This window comes from Schistocerca americana, unplaced genomic scaffold (genome assembly GCF_021461395.2).
Source record: "Schistocerca americana isolate TAMUIC-IGC-003095 unplaced genomic scaffold, iqSchAmer2.1 HiC_scaffold_112, whole genome shotgun sequence".
Lineage (NCBI taxonomy): Eukaryota > Metazoa > Arthropoda > Insecta > Orthoptera > Acrididae > Schistocerca > Schistocerca americana.
The window spans coordinates 162,501-170,000 of NW_025725176.1; the positions used below are offsets into that span (position 1 = coordinate 162,501).

At 51.7% G+C, this 7,500-nt stretch overlaps 1 non-coding gene across 1 annotated transcript in view; it reads left to right on the forward strand.

The window, feature by feature from the left end:
• The first annotated feature begins 6,007 nt into the window (after positions 1-6,007).
• Positions 6,008-7,500, forward strand: part of LOC124560958 — a 1,910-nt gene continuing 417 nt past the window's right edge. The window contains exon 1 of the ribosomal RNA XR_006969436.1: positions 6,008-7,500. This exon is cut by the window's right edge and continues 417 nt beyond it. This is a non-coding gene — a ribosomal RNA (small subunit ribosomal RNA).

Consider the following 7,500-nt stretch of genomic DNA (forward strand, 5'->3'; position numbering starts at 1 on the left):
ACGCCAAGCCGACTAAGACAGCCATGGGCCCACAGTGCCCTTCTTTCGACCCCACCCACAAAGCCTGCATCCTCTGTCGACAACAGCACCCCAACGCCAGCGCCTCTGCCGCACGAAGTCGTGGACCGGCAATCACTCCACCTGCACCCGTTCGTGCCCCACCCCAACCGCCCAACCCGCAACTCCAGCGGATGAACGGCGGACTTTGCTCGCACGCGCAATGTGCAATCCACCCCTATAACGTGCGTTTCATGAAGAGTTATGTCCAATATGCGACATTCCCGCTGTCCCTATACATGAGCTGCGAGCTGTACCACTTACGAGCTACAGACGCGATCGCGTTGCTCTCTGTACGAATGCAGATGCTCAGCGGTCAGCTAGGAGGCGCTCCATCCATGTCGGTACCGGTGAGCGTTGCACTCGCAGTCGCAAAAACGTACGGCAAGTATATTACTCGGAAGAGTCAATGACAGTCCAAGCCCCCCTGCGTGGGAAGAGTCTTTCTAGGCCATGACCCACCGGAAGGGCGCAGCGTCCCCCACCCCAAGACATGTGACGTCACACTATCGGTATTGACGACTAGACTGATTCCTTATAATCATTTGCCATACACCGGTGGAAGCTGCCGAGACGAGTAACTACATGGCGGCCTCGCCGTGTCACTAATGTACAGAGATACAACAGTTTCGACTGGAACCGGATGAAACGTATACACGGCGCTGATTAGTAATAGATAGAGCCATCAAAATACAGATAATGTATACAACTGTCCGTATACATGCTGAAAGACTCTGCTCACAATCACAACCACACGTCAGCCAGACACTCTTATCACGCACTACTCTCTGCCTGTAACAGGCACAGAGACAATATGTAAGCACCAGCATGGAACAACACCCAGTGCATCCTCTCCGCCACATTAGACTATCCACACTATCATAACCAGACCGGGAGGTCCACTCACAAAACAGAATATCCCACCCTTCCGACAACCACCATTGCTCAGCTAAGCCACCAACACCCACACATGTCCTACACAGGGGTACACCCAACATCACAATACTGCCTCCTGTCACAGCACACAAACAATGGCAGGAATGAAAGACACAGGTCTGCCACAAGCATGGAATCAGAGCGCCGCCTGTTATGAGCCAAAGGTGCACCCTGACGTGGCAAATCAGATGATGCCGCAGTCATTTACTTACGATAATCACAATCAACAAACCGGCCCCCCCCCCCCCCAAAACACCTTTCCTTACAACAATGTGTACCTTAACCTAACCCGTATTGTGCCTTAACCTAACCCGTATTGTGCCTTAACCTAACCCGTATTGTGCCTTAACCTAACCCGTATTGTCCCTTAACCTAACCCGTATTGTGCCTTAACCTAACCCGTATTGTGCCTTAACCTAACCCGTATTGTGCCTTAACCTAACCCGTATTGTGCCTTAACCTAACCCGTATTGTGCCTTAACCTAACCCACGTTGTGCCTTAACCTAACCCACGTTGTGCCTTAACCTAACCCACGTTGTGCCTTAACCTAACCCACGTTGTGCCTTAACCTAACCCACGTTGTGCCTTAACCTAACCCACGTTGTGCCTTAACCTAACCCACGTTGTGCCTTAACCTAACCCGTATTGTGCCTTAACCTAACCCGTATTGTGCCTTAACCTAACCCGTATTGTGCCTTAACCTAACCCGTACTGTGCCTTAACCTAACCCGTATTGTGCCTTAACCTAACCCGTATTGTGCCTTAACCTAACCCGTATTGTGCCTTAACCTAACCCGTATTGTGCCTTAACCTAACCCGTATTGTGCCTTAACCTAACCCGTATTGTGCCTTAACCTAACCCACGTTGTGCCTTAACCTAACCCACGTTGTGCCTTAACCTAACCCACGTTGTGCCTTAACCTAACCCACGTTGTGCCTTAACCTAACCCACGTTGTGCCTTAACCTAACCCACGTTGTGCCTTAACCTAACCCACGTTGTGCCTTAACCTAACCCACGTTGTGCCTTAACCTAACCCATATTGTGCCTTAACCTAACCCATATTGTGCCTTAACCTAACCCATATTGTGCCTTAACCTAACCCATATTGTGCCTTAACCTAACCCATATTGTGCCTTAACCTAACCCATATTGTGCCTTAACCTAACCCATATTGTGCCTTAACCTAACCCATATTGTGCCTTAACCTAACCCATATTGTGCCTTAACCTAACCCATATTGTGCCTTAACCTAACCCATATTGTGCCTTAACCTAACCCATATTGTGCCTTAACCTAACCCATATTGTGCCTTAACCTAACCCATATTGTGCCTTAACCTAACCCATATTGTGCCTTAACCTAACCCGTATTGTGCCTTAACCTAACCCGTATTGTGCCTTAACCTAACCCGTATTGTGCCTTAACCTAACCCGTATTGTACCTTAACCTAACCCGTATTGTGCCTTAACCTAACCCGTATTGTGCCTTAACCTAACCCGTATTGTGCCTTAACCTAACCCGTATTGTGCCTTAACCTAACCCGTATTGTGCCTTAACCTAACCCGTATTGTGCCTTAACCTAACCCGTATTGTGCCTTAACCTAACCCGTATTGTGCCTTAACCTAACCCGTATTGTGCCTTAACCTAACCCGTATTGTGCCTTAACCTAACCCGTATTGTGCCTTAACCTAACCCGTATTGTGCCTTAACCTAACCCGTATTGTGCCTTAACCTAACCCACGTTGTGCCTTAACCTAACCCACGTTGTGCCTTAACCTAACCCACGTTGTGCCTTAACCTAACCCACGTTGTGCCTTAACCTAACCCACGTTGTGCCTTAACCTAACCCACGTTGTGCCTTAACCTAACCCACGTTGTGCCTTAACCTAACCCACGTTGTGCCTTAACCTAACCCACGTTGTGCCTTAACCTAACCCACATTGTGCCTTAACCTAACCCACATTGTGCCTTAACCTAACCCATATTGTGCCTTAACCTAACCCATATTGTGCCTTAACCTAACCCATATTGTGCCTTAACCTAACCCATATTGTGCCTTAACCTAACCCATATTGTGCCTTAACCTAACCCATATTGTGCCTTAACCTAACCCATATTGTGCCTTAACCTAACCCATATTGTGCCTTAACCTAACCCATATTGTGCCTTAACCTAACCCATATTGTGCCTTAACCTAACCCATATTGTGCCTTAACCTAACCCATATTGTGCCTTAACCTAACCCATATTGTGCCTTAACCTAACCCATATTGTGCCTTAACCTAACCCATATTGTGCCTTAACCTAACCCATATTGTGCCTTAACCTAACCCATATTGTGCCTTAACCTAACCCATATTGTGCCTTAACCTAACCCATATTGTGCCTTAACCTAACCCATATTGTGCCTTAACCTAACCCATATTGTGCCTTAACCTAACCCATATTGTGCCTTAACCTAACCCATATTGTGCCTTAACCTAACCCATATTGTGCCTTAACCTAACCCATATTGTGCCTTAACCTAACCCATATTGTGCCTTAACCTAACCCATATTGTGCCTTAACCTAACCTATATTGCGCCTTAACCTAACCCATGTTGCGCCTTAACCTAACCCATGTTGCGCCTTAACCTAACCTACGTTGCGCCTTAACCTAACCTATATTGCGCCTTAACCTAACCTATATTGCGCCTTAACCTAACCTATATTGCGCCTTAACCTAACCTATATTGCGCCTTAACCTAACCTATATTGCGCCTTAACCTAACCTATATTGCGCCTTAACCTAACCTACGTTGCGCCTTAACCTAACCCACGTTGCGCCTTAACCTAACCCACGTTGCGCCTTAACCCAACCCACGTTGCGCCTTAACCCAACCCACGTTGCGCCTTAACCCAACCCACGTTGCGCCTTAACCCAACCCACGTTGGGCCTTAACCCAACACACGTTGGGCCTTAACCCAACACACGTTGGGCCTTAACCCAACACACGTTGGGCCTTAACCCAACACACGTTGGGCCTTAACCCAACACACGTTGGGCCTTAACCCAACACACGTTGGGCCTTAACCCAACACACGTTGGGCCTTAACCCAACACACGTTGGGCCTTAACCCAACACACGTTGGGCCTTAACCCAACACACGTTGGGCCTTAACCCAACACACGTTGGGCCTTAACCCAACACACGTTGGGCCTTAACCCAACACACGTTGGGCCTTAACCCAACACACGTTGGGCCTTAACCCAACACACGTTGGGCCTTAACCCAACACACGTTGGGCCTTAACCCAACACACGTTGGGCCTTAACCCGCTCTGTAATTGTCATACGACGCGTTAAATTAGTGTAGTGTTGCCTAACTGCAACCCCCGCAATATAGTTTGCTACTCGCACTGCCTGGTCCCCAGTGTATCGCTTCATGTTAAACACCTTGCAGCGATACACTGTAATGTGGATGGCAGCAGGACGTACATGCTCAATGCCCTTCGCAGTTGTTCATTGGCATTCGCATGGCGAAGCACTTAGCCTACGCTGTGGTACGGCCTGTGTCAACTGTCCGCTGATGTTGTACGTCCAAATCACACACTGTACTGCACATTGGTCCTCATGTACTGAATGATACATCGTGGTACATGTGACCGTACAACGACTGCGCCAACAACGGCGAACCATGCGGTCCAACTGTTGTGCACTCAGCTATGTGTCGTCTCCCTATAAGAGCCGGATTGCAGTGTGGTATGCCCTGGATGGCGATCAGCATGAGCCGTCTGTTGATGTAGTGGCGCGTGTTGTCAGACGTAGTCGTCTCTTCTCACACACCGTGACAGCATGGTGCACTGCGTTCCACATCTGCGACATGCGACAGAGGCCGGTTGACAGTCGTTCGCGCAATGGACATCGCATACGTACGGGGGCCACCTTCCACGTGTTCGCGAAGCGTGCACATGTTGTTGCGTGTATGTGGGCAGACATAGTGTGTCGTGACACCTGACACAGGCATGCAACAATCGTTGAATTTGCAAATGGCGATGGACGTCTACGTTTGCTGGTGACGTTACGCAAATGAACAACTGGTAAACCGTTGTGGTGCGGTTGTTCTCGCTAGAGGTGAATCAGTGATGGCGACGATCGGTTGAGCTACCAACCGGTTGTTTCAGCGATACCCACCATGCCCACGAACGTGAATGGCATGTGGGTGTGAAGCGATACGCGGCGGTGGCTGGGTGGGACCGTCCCCGGCCGGTGAGGGGGGGCCTCCCGGCGTGCTGGCCGCGCGGTGCGTGGGCGCACGCGCTACAGCCGGCTGGTGGGGGCGGCCAGTGGCAGGCGCGCCGGCCGACGGAGGCGGCAGGCGGCGCAGCTGCGCGCCGGCGCACCCTGCACGCGGCGCCGTGCGGCCAAAGTAGGTCCTCGCGGGCCCGGTGCGAAGCGCGGTGGACATCTGCAGTGTGCTGGTCCGATTGAGGACTGTGTGCGCTGAGGATGCGCCGCCGCCCGGCGCTCGGCGCCGCGACGCCGTCTGCTGCTCGGTCGCCTCTGCGGTTCTCGCAGGTGGTTTGTATCGCAGCTGTGCGGACGTGTTGGCGCGTGCGCTGTGCTGGGAGAGTTCGCTTCGGCACCCAAGTGGGGCTTTTGTCCTTCTGTGGCGCTGGCGTTGGAGCTGCCGGCCACCGTAGGTGGCGCGTGTTGTCTCCCGCCGGCAATGCCACGACAGCACGCTCCCGGGCCTCTGTCGGCAGCGGCAAGCTCAGTTGGGAGCACGGGTGGTCGCACCTAAAGCGTCTACTCGCCAAACTCCGGGCGATTGCGCCTCTCTCGAACCCGACCAAGTACTTAGGACGGCGCTGCGCGCCGCCGGGACCTGAGAGGGTTTCGAGGTGTATCGTGCAGGGGAGCTCAGCCTCCTCCTGTTTGCAGAATAATTGAGCGGACGCTTGCGTGTTCGCGCGGGCCCCCGGGACACACTCCCGGGCGGCCGGCTGCTCAGCTCTAGTTGACGCAGCTCCCTGGTTGATCCTGCCAGTAGTCATATGCTTGTCTCAAAGATTAAGCCATGCATGTCTCAGTACAAGCCGCATTAAGGTGAAACCGCGAATGGCTCATTAAATCAGTTATGGTTCCTTAGATCGTACCCACGTTACTTGGATAACTGTGGTAATTCTAGAGCTAATACATGCAAACAGAGTCCCGACCAGAGATGGAAGGGACGCTTTTATTAGATCAAAACCAATCGGTCGGCTCGTCCGGTCCGTTTGCCTTGGTGACTCTGAATAACTTTGGGCTGATCGCACGGTCCTCGTACCGGCGACGCATCTTTCAAATGTCTGCCTTATCAACTGTCGATGGTAGGTTCTGCGCCTACCATGGTTGTAACGGGTAACGGGGAATCAGGGTTCGATTCCGGAGAGGGAGCCTGAGAAACGGCTACCACATCCAAGGAAGGCAGCAGGCGCGCAAATTACCCACTCCCGGCACGGGGAGGTAGTGACGAAAAATAACGATACGGGACTCATCCGAGGCCCCGTAATCGGAATGAGTACACTTTAAATCCTTTAACGAGTATCTATTGGAGGGCAAGTCTGGTGCCAGCAGCCGCGGTAATTCCAGCTCCAATAGCGTATATTAAAGTTGTTGCGGTTAAAAAGCTCGTAGTTGGATTTGTGTCCCACGCTGTTGGTTCACCGCCCGTCGGTGTTTAACTGGCATGTATCGTGGGACGTCCTGCCGGTGGGGCGAGCTGAAGGCGTGCGACGCGCCTCGTGCGTGCTCGTGCGTCCCGAGGCGGACCCCGTTGCAATCCTACCAGGGTGCTCTTGAGTGAGTGTCTCGGTGGGCCGGCACGTTTACTTTGAACAAATTAGAGTGCTTAAAGCAGGCAAGCCCGCCTGAATATTGTGTGCATGGAATAATGGAATAGGACCTCGGTTCTATTTTGTTGGTTTTCGGAACCCGAGGTAATGATTAATAGGGACAGGCGGGGGCATTCGTATTGCGACGTTAGAGGTGAAATTCTTGGATCGTCGCAAGACGAACAGAAGCGAAAGCATTTGCCAAGTATGTTTTCATTAATCAAGAACGAAAGTTAGAGGTTCGAAGGCGATCAGATACCGCCCTAGTTCTAACCATAAACGATGCCAGCCAGCGATCCGCCGCAGTTCCTCCGATGACTCGGCGGGCAGCCTCCGGGAAACCAAAGCTTTTGGGTTCCGGGGGAAGTATGGTTGCAAAGCTGAAACTTAAAGGAATTGACGGAAGGGCACCACCAGGAGTGGAGCCTGCGGCTTAATTTGACTCAACACGGGAAACCTCACCAGGCCCGGACACCGGAAGGATTGACAGATTGATAGCTCTTTCTTGATTCGGTGGGTGGTGGTGCATGGCCGTTCTTAGTTGGTGGAGCGATTTGTCTGGTTAATTCCGATAACGAACGAGACTCTAGCCTGCTAACTAGTCGCGTGACATCCTTCGTGCTGTCAGCGATTACTTTTCTTCTTAG